Raw genomic sequence first — 21,107 nt, 5'->3', positions numbered from 1 at the left:
GATTTTCAACTTCCTGTCAGATTTGTAACTAAAAGAAGTGGCATTCATTCCCACCCAGAGTTAAAAAGAATACTAGTACTGTTAAGTATACCTCACTTCATAAAAAAAACACAATTACATAGCAAAAGGTAACAGGCACATAGATCCCACAATTATTTCTAAGCATTGATCTTCCAATACTCATATACTAAAAATATCTTTTTTCAACCTTTACAATGGGTTATTTTGAAAAGGTGTAGTTTGATATTAATAGCCTGGGAAGAGGCCAGAGATATTTCTCCCCTTCCCCAGGCTACCAACATTAGCCCTCAGGTGCCCCAGAAATGGAGCATTCATAAGATGCGCCAAAAATGGTGCTTAGCCTCATTCTTACCACTTACCCTTTGGTGGTGGCAAGTAGGGTAATATTTGTCGAGTTGATGTTAGCTTTGTATTGTCAGCTGACATCAAGCCCAGGGAGACCAGGCGACAATGGTGAGAGCAGCTTTTAGAAGCAGGCGCATGGGAATAGCTCATACTGTACCGCTCCTTCCCAGGCACCGGTACATGTCACGCTGATGTCGCAAGGATATTATCATTGTGTCATCAGTGTGCACTTTTGCAGCAAGTATTATTTCCATTCTGCTGATTAAAAACTATCCTGTCTGCTAAAAAACTGAAGGACTGTACAAATCGTCTCTTCAGTCCTCTTCCTCTCCTATGTATAACACTCATGCTCTTTTCACATAGCTAAACTGCACATATTCATTCAGTCCCACCATTCAACACAAGAGACAATCTCACAAATCACTTAACCATCTGCTCACTCTTTCTATCTTCCTTCTCGTAGTCGCAGGAGACATCTCTCCCAACCCCGGCCCCTCATGTTATAGTAAGTTGCACCCATCTACTGCTACACTCAGAAACCCCTCAAATCTCATTAATATTCCCTGCTTGCCTTCTGTTTCTTTCAATTGTTACCTTTGGAATTCTCGCTCAGTGTTTAATAAACTCTCCATTAACCATGACTTCTTCCTTTCTGATTCTCTTAACCTTCTGGCTCTTACTTAAACCTGGATCCAGCAGTCAGACACTACCAATGATGCTGCTCTTTCTTATGATGGACTACAGTTCTCTCTTACCCTAAGATCGGACAACAGAGCAGGTGGAGGCATTGGTCTGTTCCTATCACTCAAATGTACCTTTCAGGTTATCCTTCAAGCACCCTCACTTATCTTCCCATCTTTTGAGGTCCATGCTGTCAGACTCTACATCCCCTTCTCCTTGTGATTGGCAGTTGTATATCGTCCGCCGGGCCCCTCCCATCAGTTCTTGGATCATTTTGCCACTTGGCTTCCACATTTTCTCTCCTGTGACATCCCTACCCTCATCATGGGAGACTTCAACATCCCCATTGCTTTTCCCTTCTCCTCATCTGCTACTCAACTTTTATTTCTAACCTCCTCCTTTGGACTTTTGCAGCTTACTAACTCTCCTACGCATGAAGACGAAATTCCTTCGAGTTGGTCTTCTCCCGGCTTTGCTCAATATATGATTTTACAAACTCTCCTTTCCCGCTCTCTAACTACAACCTTCTTTCATTCTCAGTTAAGAACTGCCATCCCGCTCAGGTCACCCTCACTTTTCACACTTATAGAAACATACAGGCCATTAACACCCAGAAACTTCTGAAGAACTTGCAGTCTTCATTGGCCCCTATCTCTCATGTCCTGGTTCTACACTGAAGCATTATAATGAAACACTGCAAAGTGCCCTGGATGAAACCACACCTCCTATACATAGAACAACTCTGCACAAATGGTGACAACTCTGGCACATGCTGCAAATACGTTTCTACAGCGGTGCTCTAGGTGTGCCGAAACATCTGTGTAGAAAATCAAATACACCCGAAGAGTTCATCCATTATAAGTTTATAATTAAAACATACAACACTGCCCTTCACCTCTCCAAACAAACCTATTTCAGCGCCCTCATCAGGCCCCAACCACAGATATCTGCGCTGACGACCTGAACAGTTACTTCAAAGAAAAAATTGACTAAATTGCACTGTCCTCCCTCCCCTACTGCACCTAGCTCACTCTCTGATTTTGAAACAGTCACAGAAGAAGAAGTAAGCAGGCTCCTTGCATCTTTTCACCCTACTAATTGTACCAGTGACCCAATTCTATCATATCTCCTCCAGTCCCTTTCCCCTGCTGACACCACTCAGCTAACAAAAATATTCAACCTCTCTCTCTCTTCTGGTATTTTTCCCTCCTCATTTAAGCATGCCATCATACATCCACTACTTAAAAAACCATTCCTCGACCAAAACTGTGCTACTAAGTATAGACCTGTCTCAAATCTTCCCTTCATCTCTAAACTCCTCAAACGCCTGGTCCACTCCCGTCTTATCCGCTATCTCTCAGAAAACTCTCTTCTCGACCCTCTCCAATCCAGATTCCGCTCTTTACACTCTACTGAAACTGCTCTCACTAAAGTCTCTAATGATCTACAAACAGCTGAATCTAATGGTCATTACTCCATGCTAATTCTCCTGGATCTACTGATTCTTTGTCCAATAGGGGCAGTATACAAAGAGAAGAAGAGGGCTGATACTTGAGGCAATCCACATTGAAAAAAAATGATGGATGGCACTCATCAATGCGGTTTCAACTTGCTTTATTGAACACTGTGCGGCTCAGGCACGGGGAGACATGTGCAAGTTACGGACTACAGCTGTTTCACGCCTAAGCGCTTCAATGGGTCCTGCACTGGATTGCAGGAGGCTGACACCTATCAACCTGCTGGTTAAGGTGCCACCTATCTACATTCACAATGCAATGTACACCCACCTGTTAATGTGAACAATCCATTCATAAAAGCATGAAGTAAAAACACTCAGAAATCAAATACAAATACAAAAAAGCATCAACATTACAAAAAGACAGACATGTCAATTTTTTCATTCAAGCATTAGAATGCAAAATCCATCTAGCTTCTTTCACAAGTAACATTCTGCGGTGGTTACCACCTTGGCTGGGAAATTTAACCCTCTCAACACCTGCAAACCTCAGCATTTCAGCATTACCACTATGGCATTCCATAACATGTCTGATAAGCCGAGGAACCCCTTTTCCAGATCTCTATGCTGATGATACCCAATTATATACCTCTTCTCCTGCCTTTTTAGAAAACACCAGTGATTGTCTTACCACTGTCTCCAACATCATGTCCTCCCTCTATCTGAAACTGAACTTGTCAAAAACTGAACTCCTTGTGCTTCCTCCCTCTACAAGTCTGCGTAAGTTTGACATTGCCATTTCCATATGTGTATCTACCTTTACTCCCCAGCAACATATCCACTGTCTTGGCATCATACTTGATTCAGAGCTTTCATTTACCCCCCACATCCGATCACTGGCTCGCTCTTGTTATCTGCACCTCAAAAACATTTCTAGAATTCAACATTTTCTTACTTTTTATTCTGCAAAAACTCTTACTGTTTTTCTTATTCATTCTCATTTGGACTATTGTAACGTTCTACCAATCGGCCTCCTTCTTACCAAACTTTCCCCTCTCCAATCTGTCTTGAATGCTGCAGCCAGGTGTGACGAACAGCCCACTGCTGTTTGCCCAATACGGAGACTAACGGGGGTCCTGCTGCCACCAAAACGCGACGGACAGCGGACCCTGTGTCACCACTATGTCACAATCCCACCACTGACACGGGTGTATCAGCGGATGGAGGGACGTGACACACTGCCGGCACACGGCTATCACAGGTGCAGTGGGGGATTATCTTAGTTATCCCACCACTGGCACCATGTGACAAAAATATCCAGCAAGCTAATCTCGCTCTACAATTTGCTGCAGGGGGGTATTTTGGATGCCCCACCACTGCTATCAATCTTCTAAGTACTGCGGGGAGTTATGTATATCCCACTTTCTCAGTTCAATTTGGAACTCGCAGCTCTCCGGCGCCCCCTTACCCTCAGGTCAGTCAGGGAACTGCACCTAGGATAATTAGTTGCCGGACGGGCTGCTTGTTGTGAACCGGCAATTAGGCTTCAGCAGTCAGGGAATTATCAATGCTGTGGCCGCAGCCCCTCACTCAGCAATATAAAACCCTTCTGGGCTGCCAGCAAGCCGCAATAACCGTACACAACGCGCTGCTCTGCCACCAGCTCCTGGTTTCTCCGCTTAAGTTATAAACTCAAGGGAGGGGTTTGATTCCAACCCGACAATTTAGTAGCGATTATCTAACAAAGGCTTATAGTTCGATTCTTAGAGCATGGAGACAGAACTAAATATTAAATCATTTATTCCCTGAAAGAGGGCAGTGATTATACAGATAAAAGTTGCTATAAAATTGAGACATTACATATGTACAGTTCCAAATATAAAATAAAAGATGGATGAACATAGAAAGTAACACTCACGGTTGTTCATGACTCTTTAGGCAAAACCAAGTGGCTGAGTGGGGGAAGGAGAAAGCGGAGCCACATGTCTCCACTCATCTGGGTTCTGCTCAGCACGGACTCTGCAGCTGTTCTGAGCTGGTTTTGCCAAGGGAATGCCTTATAGACTCTGCTATGTGACATCACGGAGAGATGCATTCTGGGGTAGTCCCACCTCTCTCTTTCCAAGGTAGAAATCTTACCAAACTTTATAATCGTCATAAATTAGCGAGGGAAACCCGGACAGACACATATATGGCATCATTGGTTGTAATTTGTCGAGTACAATTATTCAAGCCCAAATATGCAGTATTTCTGATACACCGTTTACCAGGAACCCATATCTCAGGTTCTGATGATCCGAGAGTTTTGCAACAGGCACCACAGCGAAGCTGGGTCCACTCGTATCAAAGAAATATGATCGTTGTTTCTATGTCATGTATGGTTTGCGAGCCAGGCTTCTTTTTAATATCTCCTATATTGATCCCAGCACACTTTCAGAGACCAAAGGGATCTTTTCCCCCTAGCTAATTAACATTCCTGCTCTTCCAGAGGGAGTGGCAGGGTTGATAACACTTGGGGGGGAAGGGATTCCTACTACCTACAGTTTACAGAGTCATAGAATGGAGGATCTCTAGCACATTCCAACCAAAAACATATTTTGCAGACATTGTATATCACACCAGGATCATATTCCTCACCAATCGCCACTACCTTGTGCCAGTCATTACACTGGTTACCCATCCACTCCAGAATTCAGTATAAACTTATTACTCTCAGCCGCAAAGCACTCCATGGCTCAGCACCACCCTACATCTCCTCCCTCGTCTCAGCCTACCACCCTACCCATGCCATCCATTCTGCTGATGACCTGAGGTTAGCATCCTCAATAATCAGAACCTCCCACTCCCGTCTCCAAGACTTATCATGTGCTGCACCAATTTTTTGGAATGCACTACCCAGGTTAATTCAATTAATCCTCAATGTCCACAGTTTTAAGTGTGCCCTAAAAATGCATTTCTTCAAACTGACCTATGACCTCAACACAATAATCTAACTATCATTGTTTGGCCCATTCAAAATCTTTTACCATAGCCAGGTTCCTCACATGCTTTATGCATTTAATAGCCCTCTGTGTCTGTACTGTTGCATACTTAGGCTGGTTTCACATTTGCGTTTTTTTTCGCGGTAATTTAGCGCTAAATAGCGCATGCGTTTTTTTTTCCTATACTTTGCATGGGATGCGCTTATGTGCGCATACACATGCGTTTGTACGCGTTTTACCGCACATGCGTTTTTTTGCGGTATGCGCTCGGGCGCACAAAATGCAACTTGTTGCATTTTTTGTGCGTCCGATTTGCCTCAAAAAAACGCATGCGCGCGCAATGCGTTTTTTTACAGCAAGACACCCATTATAAGTCTATGGTGAGCATATGTGCGCATTGGCATGCTTATGTATGCGTTTTTTTGCACATGCGTTTTTTTTTACCATTAGTTTAGACAATGGAATTTAGGGGTTTGGGTAAAGTTAGGGTTAGTTAAGGGGGTTTAGGGTTAGGGTTAGGGTCAGGGTTAGGGTTAGGGTTAGGGTTAGGGTCAGGGTTAGGGTTAAGTATGGTTTGGTTAAGGGTTAGGGTCAGGGTTAGGGTTAGGGTTAGGGTCAGGGTTAGGGTTAAGTATGGTTTGGTTAAGGGTTAGGGTCAGGGTTAGGGTTAGGGTCAGGGTTAGGGTCAGGGTTAGGGTTAAGTATGGTTTGGTTAAGGGTTAGGGTCAGGGTTAGGGTCAGGGTTAGGGTTAAGTATGGTTTGGTTAAGGGTTAGGGTCAGGGTTAGGGTTAGGGTTAGGGTCAGGGTTAGGGTTAGGGTTAAGGTTAGTTAGGGTTTGGGTTAGGGTTAAGTATGGTTTGGTTAAGGGTTAGGGTCAGGGTTAGGGTCAGGGTTAGGGTTAAGTATGGTTTGGTTAAGGGTTAGGGTCAGGGTTAGGGTTAGGGTTAGGGTTAGGGTCAGGGTTAGGGCTAGGGTTAAGGTTAGTTAGGGTTTGGGTTAGGGTTAAGTATGGTTTGGTTAAGGGTTAGGGTCAGGGTTAGGGTTAAGTATGGTTTGGTTAAGGGTTAGGGTTAGGGTTAGGGTCAGGGTTAGGGTTAGGGTTAGGGTCAGAGTTAGGGTTAGTAAAGTCATGGTTTGGGTTAGTGTGAGGGGCCACCTAATGTTGGAAAAAAACGCAAACGCGGTAAAAACGCACTAAAAACGCATACAAACGCATAAAAACGCTGCGTTTTTTTCATGCATGCTCATAAAAATGCTTGAAAAAAACGCAGCAGTTGTATGCTTTTTTTTGTATGCGTTTTTCAATGCGTTTTTTTGCGGGAAAAACGCGCTGCAAAAAAAAGCAAGTGTGAAACAGGCCTTAGTCTGATAACCGGTTCATGCAGCAACAGGAACACCCGATTCGTACACTATGGCTGGTCCAAACAATGAAAGCAATTGTTACCATCCACCTTTCATGTCTCACCTATTTTCTCGTAGAGTGTAAGCTTGCGAGCAGGGCCCTCATTCCTCTTGGTATCTGTTGATCTATGTGATTATTGTTATGCTGTAATATCTATTGTCTGTACAAGTTCCCTCTAAAATGTAAAGTGCTGAAAAATATGTTGGTGCCATAGAAATAAAATTATTATTATTATTATTATTATTATTATTATTATTATTTTCAGCATATTTTTCTTTTGCAGAAATCAGTGTTGGCAGTAATAACTCAGTACAATATCTGTGCATTTTTGCCCCATTTTTCTGTGCATAATTTATGCATTTTTACTTGTATCTTATTCCATTCATTTGAATTGGTGAAAAAAAGCTGTAAAAATGCTGAAGTAATTGACAAGCTGCAAAAAAAACCACTTTGAAAGTTCAAGTCTGCAAGAAAAAAAATAACTAGCGTGTACATGAGATCTCTGAAATCTGATTAGCTATGCTGAAACTGTAAGAGTATGTTCCCATGATGAGTTTTTGGTGTTTCCTTGATGTGCCAGATTGCACCATTTCTCCACATGTTAGGTAAAATAGGTTAGTACCATTTTTTAAAAAAATATGCAGCATAAAAAACTCACCAAAGACTCATCTTGGGAATGTAATCTAGAATGCTGTTTTGTTCAACAGCTAAGAGAGCAAAAACATGGCAAAAATGCAAGGTGTGAATAAGACCCTTAAAGGCGTCTGTCAGTGAAAATTTGCAATATTAATAATATTAACTAAGTACATAGCCCCAATAAAAATCACACCTTTATTGTTCTAATCGATGATTCCATTCTGCAGAAAATGAGGTTTATTTAGATATGGTCAATCGGATGCTCAGTGCACCCTTGGTCTGACATTGCTCCACCAACTATTTATGCATGTCCACATCTCTTTCACTATAGACTGGTTGGGCGTGCTTGCCTGCAGCAATCGCAGTCTGTAATGAAAGCCAGGCATGTGCTGTCAATTACTAATAATCAAAGCTGAAGCATGCAAAACCAGTGGGCATCACGGTGTACTGAGAGTTTTGGCTATGGCCACCTTATTTGGCATAGAATCATAGAATCGTAGATTGTTAGGATTGGGAGCTCAGGGGTCCTCTTGTCCCACCAACTGCTCCATGCACGATTCAATGAACCATCCCAGACAGATGTCTGTGCAGCCTCTATTTTAAGACTTCCATTGAAGGAGAACTCACCACCTCTCTCGGCAGCCTGTCCCACTCATTGATTATCCTCACTGCCAAAAAGTTTATTCTACTATATAATCTGTATCTGCTGGCTTTCAGTTTCATCCCATTGCATCTCATGTTTAATTGTCAGATGAGAATAATGATGATCCCGCTACAATGTGACAGCCCTTCAGATATGTGTAGACAGCTGTTAGGTCTCCATTAAGCCTTTTTTGCAATCTAAACATTCCCAGATCCTTTAACCGTTCCCTGTAGGACATACAGTCATATGTAAAAGTTTGGGCACCCCTATTAATGTTAACCTTTTTTCTTTATAACAATTTTGGTTTTTGCAACAGCTATTTCAGTTTCATATATCTAATAACTGATGGACTCAGTTATATTTCTGGATTCAAATGAGGTTTATTGTACTAACAGAAAATGTGCAATCTGCATTTAAACAAAATTTGACCGGTGCAAAAGTATGGGCACCCTTATCATTTTCTTGATTTGAACACTCCTAACTACTTTTTACTGACTTCCTGAAGCACTAAATTGGTTTTGTGACCTCATTGAGCTTTGAACTTCATAGCCAGGTGTATCAAATCATGAGAAAAGGTATTTAAGGTGGCCACTTGTAAGTAGTTCTCCTATTAGATTCTCCTATGAAGAGTGGCATCATGGGCTCCTCAAAACAACTCTCAAATGATCTGAAAACAAAGATTATTCAACATAGCTTTTCAGGGGAAGGATTCAAAAAGTTGTCTCAGAGATTTAACCTGTCAGTTTCCACTGTGAGGAACATAGTAAGGAAATGGAAGAACACAGGTACAGTTCTTGTTAAGCCCAGAAGTGGCAGGCCAAGAAAAATATCAGAAAGGCAGAGAAGAAGAATGGTGAGAACAGTCAAGGACAATCCACAGACCACCTCCAAAGACCGGCAGCATCATCTCGCTGCAGATGGTGTCACTGTGCATCGGTCAACAATACAGCGCACTTTGCACAACGAGAAGCTGTATGGGAGAGTGATGCGAAAGAAGCCGTTTCTGCAAGCACGCCACAAACAGAGTCGCCTGAGGTCTGCAAAAGCACATTTGGACAAGCCAGTTACATTTTGGAAGAAGGTCCTGTGGACTGATGAAACAAAGATTGAGTTGTTTGGTCATACAAAAAGGCGTTATGCATGGAGGCTAAAAAACACAGCATTCCAAGAAAAACACTTGCTACCCACAGTAAAATTTGGTGGAGGTTCCATCATGCTTTGGGGCTGTGTGGCCAATGCCGGCACCGGGAATCTTGTTAAAGTTGAGGGTCGCATGGATTCAACTCAGTATCAGCAGATTCTTGACAATAATGTGCAAGAATCAGTGACGAAGTTGAAGTTACACAGGGGATGGATATTTCAGCAAGACAATGATCCAAAACACCGCTCCAAATCTACTCAGGCATTCATGCAGAGGAACAATTGCAATGTTCTGGAATGGCCATTCCAGTCCCCAGACCAGAATATCATTGACCATCTGTGGGATGATTTGAAGCGGGCTGTCCATGCTCGGCGACCATCAAACTTAACTGAACTGGAATTGTTTTGTAAACAGGAATGGTCACAAATTCCTTCATCCAGGATCCAGGAACTCATTAATAGCTACAGGAAGCGACTAGAGGCTGTTATTTTTGCAAAAGGAGGATCTACAAAATATTAATGTCACTTTTATGTTGAGGTGCCCATACTTTTGCACCGGTCAAATTTTGTTAAAATGCAGATTGCAAATTTTCTGTTAGTACTATAAACCTCATTTGAATCCAGAAATATAACTGAGTCCATCAGTTATTAGATATCTGAAACTGAAATAGCTGTTGCAAAAACCAAAATTGTTATAAAGAAAAAAGGTTAACATTAATAGGGGTGCCCAAACTTTTACATATGACTGTACCTTGCAGTCCGCTTACCAGCTTTGTTTGAACTTCAGTTTCTACAGAATGGAGGCAAAGATTTGAACACTATTTGTGTAATTTTTTAAGGGCAAAATCACCTACAAGGCCAAATGCTTGGTTAAAACCATAATTGTGGTCTGACAGAATCCCATCAAATAAACCAACTAATCAGTTCCATACTTACTTGTTGGAGCAAAACTTCTCATATCCTCCCTAAATACCAAAAATGCCCTTCCAAAGCCCAATGGACGGGTAAGGTGAATCGGCCATATTGATTTGAAGAACTGGTGTCTCACATTCAGCACAGCCTACCCCTCTTTAATGCCTTTCCAACATCTATAGGAAGGAGAGAAGTCCGGCTTTCAGGATCGCGCTGTTCCAGTCCAAAGTTCACAAGGAGTTAATCCAAGGACCAAGCAGTGATTATAACTTTCTTTTTATTCCATAAACTCTACGCGTTTCGTGTACACACTGTACACTTCCTCAGGAGCAAAGTTACACTGGCATCACATTCCATTCTCCTTATATACTATTTGTCAGCACTTGGATTTTTTTTTTCCCATTGTTCAGTGCACTGGATAATAAAATAAATGATAACATTCAAAATGACAACTCCTCGAGCCAAAAACAAGTCATCGTACTGCTACGTGGGTGTATAACAAAATATGGCTCTAGGAAGAAGAGGAGGAGAAAAAATGAAAGAGTAAGAATAGAAGGTGACCCTGTAGGGAAAGTGTTGTGAGACCATGGAATGGGATAGTTTTTGGTACTCTGCTCTTCTGAGCCCTCCACACCATCAAAGATTGGTTGTATCCCGTTCCTACACTTTACAGGTGCGGTATCTGCGCACGTTGAGTATTTGCAGCATTTTTTTCTGCTACAAAAGCCAGAGTGTTGGCAAGAAAAATGTGTCCTCAAATCTGCGCCTTTTTGATGCGTTCTTATTGACGGTTTATCCCGTACTTTGAACTGAATGAAAATGCTGCAAAAATACAGAAATAATTAACATGTAAGATTTGAAAAAAAAACCTCTTTTATCGGTCATAAGATGAGCATTGTGTGCATGAGACTGCAGAAATCTCACAATCATTTTGCTGGTGCTCTAAAACACTGATTTTTTTCTGCTGCAGAAACGTACACGAACAAAACGCAACAAAAGCTCATCTTGTGAACAAGTCCTAAAAATGGAAAAAAATAGGAACTACGTTAGTTAATTCTGCAGTGTTAGGCTGGTTTCACACTTGCGTTTTTTTTCGCGGTATTTTAGCGCTAAATAGCGCATGCGTTTTTTTTCCCTATACTTTGCATGGGATGCGCTTATGTGCGCATACACATCCGTTTGTACGCGTTTTTCCGCGCATGCGTTTTTTTGCGGTATGCGCTCGGGCGCACAAAATGCATCCTGTTGCATTTTTTGGGCGTCCGACTTGCCTCAAAAAAACGCATGCACGCGCAATGCGTTTTTTTACAGCAAGACACCCATTATAAGTCTATGGGTGCGCATATGTGCGCATTGGCATGCTTATGTATGCGTTTTTTTGCGCATGCGTTTTTTTTTTTACCATTAGTTGGACAATGGAATTTAGGGGTTTGGGTTAGAGTTAGGGTTAGTTAAGGGGGTTTAGGGCTAGGGTTAGGGTTAGCTAGGGTTTAGGGTTAGGGTTAGGGTTAGTATGGTTTGGTTAAGGGTTAGGGTTAGGGTCAGGGTTAGGGTTAGGGTTAGTATGGTTTGGTTAAGGGTTAGGGTTAGGGTCAGGGTTAGGGTCAGGGTTAGGGTTAGGGTTAGGGTTAGGGTCAGGGTTAGGGTTAGGGTTAGGGTTAGGGTCAGGGTTAGGGTCAGGGTTAGGGTTAGGGTTAGGGTCAGGGTTAGGGTTAGGGTTAGGGTTAGGGTCAGGGTTAGGGTCTGGGTTAGGGTTAGGGTCAGGGTTAGGGTTAGGGTTAGGGTTAGGGTCAGGGTTAGGGTTAGGGTCAGGGTTAGGGTTAGGGTTTGTAAAGTCATGGTTTGGGTTAGTGTGAGGGGCCACCTAATGTTGGAAAAAACGCAAACGCGGTAAAAACGCACTAAAAACGCATACAAACGCATAAAAACGCTGCGTTTTTTTCATGCATGCTCATAAAAATGCTTGAAAAAAACGCAGCATTTGTATGCGTTTGTATGCGTTTTTTCAATGCGTTTTTTTGCGGGAAAAACACGCTGCAAAAAAAAGCAAGTGTGAAATTAGCCTTATTCTACCCGATAGTGCAGTGTGACACTGATGGCTGCACCGGAGTTACCTGACGGGAGCGGCTCACTAGGTCTCACGGCAGAGAAACTGTAGGGAAACAAAAGCCACAAGACCATCAGGTGACGCCCTTCTGAGTGCAAAGGAAAGTGAAAGGAAGGCGCTCACCTGAGCTGGCTGTGTGCAGTCACAACTCCTATGGACACCTGAGGAGATCAGCTGCCTCCTGGCTGGGGGATGATCTCCTCCAGGAGAGTCAACCAGTTCATACGATAACACGATATCAGGCTGCGCTGAAGGGTCCTTAGGACCAAGATGAGTTGAGCAGTTTTCCACAACGCATTTCAATGTTGGACTAGCGTAGTTTTCAAGTGAAAAAATGAATTCCATCTCTTGTGGCCCGATATTGTGTTATCATCCAAATTGGTTAAGTAGGTCTCATGGCATATTATTAATAATCTACGAAGACGGTGATTTCACATTTATGGAAAGAAAAAATGTCCGAGTATGATCAGTGTTTTTCATTTGAGTGTCATAAATATTTTGCCCGCGTGTCAGTTTTTGCCATCAGTGTTTCAGCGTTTATCATGTTGTAGTCATCCCTGACTATGACGACTATGAAGGTAACATTCCTTAGATTCTAGCCATTAAATCAGGAGGTAAACAGTCATTAAACAGGTGTGCACCAACTATAGGCAGGCACAGGACAGCCAGGCAGGCACAGGACAGCCAGGCAGGCACAGGACAGCCAGGCAGGCACAAGACAGCCAGGCAGGCACAGGACAGCCAGGCAGGCACAGGACAGCCAGGCAGGCACAAGACAGCCAGGCAGGCACAGGACAGCCAGGCAGGCACAGAACAGCCAGGCAGGCACAAGACAGCCAGGCAGGCACAGGACAGCCAGGCAGGCACAAGACAGCCTGGCAGGCACAAGACAGCCAGGCAGGCACAAGACAGCCAGGCAGGCACAGGACAGCCAGGCAGGCACAGGACAGCCAGGCAGGGCTATTTTCACATTTGTGAAAATTCCTAGTGCCTTGAAAGAATTTATATCAACAAGAAATCCTAAAAATTGGAGAAACACTCGTCCAAAGAACAATATAAGATCATTTTCACATAAAAAAAACCTCTACAGAACCGATATTATTTACTAAATGAAATGTTTGTCTCAGTTGCGATAACACATGATTTTCTAATGGAGCCTGTGATCAACCAATTGTCAACTTTCCTTCTGGTCTCATGTGATCTCTCCTCCTGCTCCTCCATCTCCTATTATATAGATCATTCACTACCTCCCTTCTAGAATCTTATGCTGCATCTTCTCCACTGAAGCCCATTTAGATTTTATACAGCCTCTTCTAACTTTCCCACCATCTAGTCTTCAGCAGCTCCACTACCATGTCGCCTTTCTGTACCTTAATCGACTCCTGTGTCCCCAGCAAATACAAAATCACCACAGACAACAGATATAAATAGCAATAATGATGAAATAAGGACCTGAGAATTTCCACAATAAATATAATCTTACATCAGATTTTCCCATTTCCCGGCATCAACAATTTTCTAGTAATGTAAATTCTGTCGTTTTGCTCCAGTTTCCTTGAAAAAATTCTTGGGAATAATGAATGAAAAAAAAAACACAGAGTAATCAACCTGATTACACAGCTCCTTCCCAATGTCTGATCCTCTGTCTTCTGTGAGATGATGGAACACGCAGCAACTACCTTAATATATATGAAATCTGTGAAGGACATAGACTGTGGAAAACAAACTCCAGGAAAAACTTTTTCTTTACCGTCAAGAGTCTCCTGTGTTCTAAATCCCTAAAGAGCAAAACTCCTAATGATTCATTATTGCCAAACGATTGAAAGAGTTTAGAAAGTTTATATGAAAACTTTATCAAATGTGTGCAACTTTAAAGAGAACTTGTCAGCATGTTTTCCATATGGGACAAATGATAAAACCTTCATTTTAAAGATCTGATGGGCCCGTCATGAGTAGTCTACCACAACTTCCGGCTGTCACGGCCTGGGTCAGTGCACACACAGCCACAGCTGTTCTAAATTCTATTGTCAGTGGCTATCGCATCATTTAGAAGGTTAGGAGAGGGAGGGGGCTCCCCCTCCCACCAGATCGGCACCCACAAAATGTAATCGCGGGGACCCAATGGTTGCCATGACAGCAGAAGATCACAATCTAACAGCTATAGTGGCCAGTCCTGTACGACTATGCCAGGAACATGGTCTAAAAGGGGTTCTGTTCGGCTGGGGTCAGACTTGTGAGTGTTATGCGAGAAACTAGCGCGAGTCTCCCACATCACTGCAGGACCGGATTGTGCGGCTGTTTAGAAATACATGCAGTCGCACACTCCATTTACGAGTACCGGGTATTGATGCGCGAGTTTCTCGCATTTCTCGCATTGCAATCGCAAGTCAGACCCCAGCCATAGTGTGACACTGACAGCTATACAGTATGTGCATTGCAATGAATTATACCAGTAATCAGAGGAATAAAATATACCCTAAATGCTTATATTTAAGTAAAAAAAGTACACATATTTGGTATTACTCCATACAAAATGAACTGATCTATAAAATTGTCACGCTAATTATCCCCTTCAGTAAACACCATAAAAAAATAAAAAATGTCAAAAAAAACTATGCTTTTTAGAATACTGAAAAACAGCGTAATGAAATGCGATCAAAAAGTGGTATGTAAATACAAATGGTATCTCTGAAAATGTCATCTGGTGACTGCAAAAAACAAGCTGTAGCTCAGGAGTTCTTCTATATGTGTGGTGAGCACTTAAATCCTCCAGGTTCTTCTGGTTCTTCTCAGATGTTAACAACATTGAGCCAGGAATATAAAAAAAAAATCTAATTTTCCCACAAAAATGTTCATTATCCCCAAATTTTGCTTTTTCATAAGGATAATAGCAGAAATTGCTCCATACAATTTGTTGTGCAATTTTTCATGTGTACGCTTATTCCATATATGTGGGGAAAAACTACTGTTCATGCGCATTGCAGGGCTCAGAAAGGAATTGAGTGACGTTTTGGAATGCAGATTTTTAAGGAATTCTGCACCAGTTCCAGTGGAAACCACACACAAGTGACACAATTTGGAAACTGGAACCCTCAAGGAACTTATCTAAATGTGTGATGAGCACCTTGAACCCCCAGTGCTTCACAGAAGTTTACAACACTGATCTGTTGAAATGATAAAAAAAATTCCCACTTTTTTTTTCATTTTCCCAAGGATAACAGGATAAAATGGAACCCCAAAATTTGCTGTGCAATTTCTCCTGAGTACATTGATACCCCATATGTGGTCAAAAAGTACTTTTGAGGCATGGTGCAAGTCTCAGAAGGGAAGAAGTGCCATATTTGAGATTTATTTTGCTGGAATAGATTAAGGATGCCATGTCAGATTAGCAGAGCTCTTGAAGTGCCAGAACAGATAAAAAAAAATATATGACCTCATTTTAAAAGCTGCATTCCCAATTTAATTCATCTAGGGGTGCAGTTGTAGGGACAGTGACCTGACCGACAGATGTACTTGTCAGTTATAACACATGGATAACAGCTGGGCAGTCAAAGTGATAGGTAGTACCCTGGGTGACCACAAGGTGGCAGGGGAGAGTGTGAGGAAAAGGACTTGACAGCAGCTTAGGGCTAGGAAACCGTTGGTCATGGGGGGCAGAGTTACAGTGAACCGGGAAAGAAATAAATACTGAGGGAGGGTTCCAGAAGATTCCAGTCCCCAGGGGGAGCTCAGGTGACAGGAGGACAACGACAGTTCGTGCTCTCTGAGGAGAACCAGACCAGGGGGACTGAGGAGAGAGAGCGTCAGGGGGTGGTCCTCACAGGAAGAATCGCAGAAGGGACGAGGCACTGGGTGTAAGACACCGTATTTGACACAACGACTGAACAGTAGAAGCGCTGTTGGTTTATGGGACTAAGGCTAGTTTCACACTTGCTTTTTTTTGCAGCGCGTTTTTCCCGCAAAAAAACGCATTGAAAAAACGCATACATAAGCATACAACTGCTGCGTTTTTTTCAAGCATTTTTATGCGCATGCATGAAAAAAACGCAGCGTTTTTATGCGTTTGTATGCGTTTTTAGCGCGTTTTTACCGCGTTTGCGTTTTTTTCCAACATTTTTAGGTGGCCCCTCACACTACCCAAACCATGACTTTACTAACCCTAACCCTGACCCTAACCCTAACCCTAACCCTGACCCTAACCCTAACCCTGACCCTAACCCTTAACCAAATCATACTTAACCCTAACCCAAACCCTAAACCCTAACTAACCCTAACCCTAACCCTAACCCTGACCCTAACCCTAACCCTAACCCTGACCCTAACCCTAACCCTAACCCTGACCCTAACCCTAACCCTAACCCTAACCCTGACCCTAACCCTTAACAAAACCATACTTAACCCTAACCCTGACCCTAACCCTAACCCTAACCCTAACCCTGACCCTAACCCTAACCCTAACCCTAACCCTGACCCTAACCCTTAACAAAACCATACTTAACCCTAATCCTGACCCTAACCCTGACCCTAATCCTTAACAAAACCATACTTAACCCTCATCCTGACCCTAACCCTGACCCTAACCCTAACCCTAACCCTAACCCTAACCCTGACCCTAACCCTAACCCTAACCCTGACCCTAACCCTTAACAAAACCATACTTAACCCTAATCCTGACCCTAACCATGACCCTAATCCTTAACAAAACCATACTTAACCCTAACCCTGACCCAAACCCCAACCCTAACCCTGACCCTGACCATAACCCTAACCCTAAACCCCCTTAACTAACCCTAACTCTAACCCAAACCCCTAAATTCCATGGTTTAAAAAAAAAAACGCATATGCAAAAAAACGCATACATGAGCATGCCAGTGCGCACATATGCGCATCCATAGGCTATAATGGCCATTTTTAGCGCAAAACGTGCGCATATGTGCGCATGCGCTTTTTTGTAGGGCCAAAAAATGCAACATGCTGCGTCTGGAAAATCCCAACGCACACCCCAAAAAAACGCAGCGCATGAAAATCGCATACATGCGCTTACCAGCGTGCAGGTATGCGCACCCATGTTAAATATAGGGGAAAAAACGCATGCGCAGGTGTGCGTTTTTTTCCAGCGCTAAAAAACGCAAATGTGAAACCAGCCTAAGGCGGCCACAGTGACGGACCTGTCAGGAGCGTCGACGAGTGAAGAGGGGACGGTGTATGCATACACGTCCCCAGTGTAATGTATGGAGTGTGGGAAGCGGCCCTGGAAACGGAGGGCCGTGAGGTGAAGGAAGTGCGGTGTGCTTCTGAGGCCGTCAGGTGGACGGCGAGTGAAAATAAACTTGGACCTGTTGCACCCAGAACCTGCCTCCATCTTGTCTCTGTTACATCTCTGCACGGTAAGAAGAGGGACCACCCCCCACCCCCCAGCTTGGCCCACGAACTCTACACAGTGATCATATTTCCTCCATCTGTCCCACACACATTTTTATACCATTGGGCGGTGAAAAAGTATATTTACATTTTTACCACTAAAATGTTGTTCTAGCTCCAAATTTTAATTTTTCTAACAGTTATTAAGAAAAAATGGATCTTAGTTTGTTTTAAAAATATCTCCTGAGTGTACCAATACCCTACACGTAAATGAGAAATACTTTTTAGGCACAGTGCAAAGCACTGAAGGGAAGAAGTGCCATATTATATTGCAGATGTTACTGTTATGGTTTTCGGGTGCCATGACCCCCTGGGAGAACCACTGAGGTGCCAGAACAGCAAAGATTCTCATAAATGATGCCATTTTACAAAATACACCTCTTGATGAATTAATGTAGGGTTGTAGTGATCATATTGACATCACAGGTGTGTCACAGAACCTTATACCATTGGCCTGTGAAGAAAAAATAACTACATTTTTACCACTAAATATATGCATTAACCTCAGGTTTTACATTTTCACAAGGAGAAATGGGCAAAAAATGGCACCAAAATTTGCTCCACAATTTCTGCTGAATTTAGAAGTACCCCACAGTACTGTTTAGCCATACTGAGAGACTCACGAGAGACGAAGAGCTATTTGCCTCCTGGAGCACAGATTTTCCTAGAATAGTTTGTGGACTTTATATACAGAGCCCCTAAGTGCTGGAGGAGCAGAATCCCCCTCAAGTGATCACATTGTGGAGATTATACCCTTTGGTAATTTATCTACAGGTGTACTGATGATTTTAACTCCATGGGTATTTTCCAGAAACAAGCAGCAGTGGATGTTACTGAGTAAATTGCAATCTGCTCTTGTAGTGACCAGTGGGTTGTAGTGACCAGTACATTGCAGTCACCAGTATACTATGCCCAGCTCATGCTTCTAGAGACACAAATCCGTAAAGTAGGTGAGCTGCCATCACCACATAAATGCCAAACATGTGTGGCTCAGAAAGGAGGGGGCATTTTTTTGTGAGCCCAGATTTTGTTGGATTTCTTTTGAGGAGCGAGGCGCCATAGCACTTTTCCAGAGGCTTTGTGCAGTAACGTCGAAGCCCCTTATATTTCCATTGTCAGGTGATGGACCTGAGTGGGGACTTGCTATTTTTGTGGATTAAAGCATTTATTGACAACATTTTACATAACATTTGGGATCACATTTATCTAGCACTCTACGCCCAGCAATTACTTTGGGGTTTCCATCTAAGCCTCTGAGTTAGTCTGGACTCCATCCGGCCTCTGCTCAGTGGTTTCCTTATTTTCAAATGTGCACAAAACTGTGGTTGACAGTGTTTTTATGCACTCTTAAAACAGCGTACACTACCGATTAATAGCCAAGACAGTGTCAACAGTGCCTACATCTGGCTTGTTATACGGAATATTCGGAGGGTGTAAATCTGAATCACGCATCTCAGAAAATTACACAGAAACCCCGGTGTGAGTGGGTCACCCTCCCAGGGCTGTGGGGTACTCGGAGCTGGGCCCGGTGGATTTCAATGGGAGTTGTCACGGTAGCTGTTACCCAGTCCGTGGCCCTGGGCGTCCATTGTAAAAGGGGAATGTTGAGTGTGTGGATGTTGATTAAAGTTTATGAGTGAATGATTCGTGAAGCCACCTGTGGTGTTCGGCAATGAAGATGTTAAGCCGACGCTGCAGACAAATCCTCTGGGAGATGGTGTGGTGCAGCAATGATGGTGTGGCCCTCCACAGGCAGGGCTGTAGTCCCAGGGCAGTGTAGATGGAGAGATCGTGAGGAGAGCGGTGTGGTGTTAAGCATGGAGATGTAGCAGTGCTGAGGGTGTTGGCGCAGGAATAAGCGGAGGTCACCAGGGCATGTAGTTCCAAAGCTTTACTCACAATTAGAGTTGAGCGATACCGTCCGATACTTCAAAGTATCGGATCGGAATGGATCGGCCGATCTTAAAAAAAAGTATCGGTATCGCCGATTCCGATACCGGAAGTCCCATTCAAGTCTATGGGACTTCCGGTATCGGAATAAGAAAAACCCTATTTTTGCCTTGTACAGCCTCTCTGGGGTCTGTACGGGCCTTTCGGGGGCTGCGCCGGCCTGCCAGGGGGTCTGTGCAGGCTCCGGTGGTCTGTGCCGGCCTGCCGGGGGGCTGTGACGGCCTGCCGGTGGTCTGTGCAGGCTCCGGTGGGCTGTGCCGGCCTGCCGGGGGGCTGTGCCGGCCTGCCGGTGGTCTGTGCAGGCTCCAGGGGGCTGTGCCGGCCTGCCGGGGGGCTGTGCCGGCCTGCCGGTGGGCTGTGCAGGCTTCGGGGGTCTGTGCAGGCATCGTCCGATGGGACTACAAGTCCCATCGGGCGATGCCTGCTACCATGACAGTGATTGACACATTAGCCAATGATGGGACAGTAGTAGTCCCATCATCCGGCTAATGTGTTGAATGTAAAAAAAAATAAATAAATTACATGCTACATACATGCTACATACATACAACATGCATACTACATATATACTACATGTAACATACATACTACATATATACTACATGCAACATGCATACTACATGCATGCTACATACATGCTACATACATGCTACATTCATACTACATATATACTACATGCATGCAACATACATACTACATATATACTACATGCATGCAACATACATACTACATATATACTACATGCATGCAACATACATACTACATATATACTACATGCATGCAACATACATACAACATATATACTACATGCATGCAACATGCATACTACATATATACTACATGTAACATACATACTACATATATACTACATGCATACTACATACATGCTACATACTACATGCATGCTACATACATACTACATGCATGCTACATACATACTACATGCATGCTACATACATACTACATGCATGCTACATACATACTACATGCTACATACATACTACATACATACTACATATATACTACATACATACTACATGCTACATACATACTACATACATACTACATGCATGCTACATACATACTACATGCTACATACATACTACATACATACTACATGCATGCTACATACATACTACATGCTACATACATACTACATACATACTACATGCATGCTACATACAATACATTCATACAATACATACATAGACATACAGTACATATAACATAGAGTAACATACTTACCAATACTTGTCACATTGTTCCCCGAAGCCAATGTCTTTTACGGAATAAATATTAACATAACAAACCACGGGCTTTTTAAGTGGCGGAGGAATACAGTGCGGAAGGATATCTACCTTCCATCATTGGATTCCTGCAGCCCGTAGAGAGCGGCAGCATCAGCTGATGC

This window comes from Dendrobates tinctorius, unplaced genomic scaffold (genome assembly GCF_039654945.1).
Source record: "Dendrobates tinctorius isolate UK_male_01 unplaced genomic scaffold, ASM3965494v1 ptg000151l, whole genome shotgun sequence".
Taxonomy (NCBI): domain Eukaryota; kingdom Metazoa; phylum Chordata; class Amphibia; order Anura; family Dendrobatidae; genus Dendrobates; species Dendrobates tinctorius.
The sequence above is the reverse complement of the archived record's forward strand: the minus strand, read 5'-3'. Positions refer to the sequence as shown.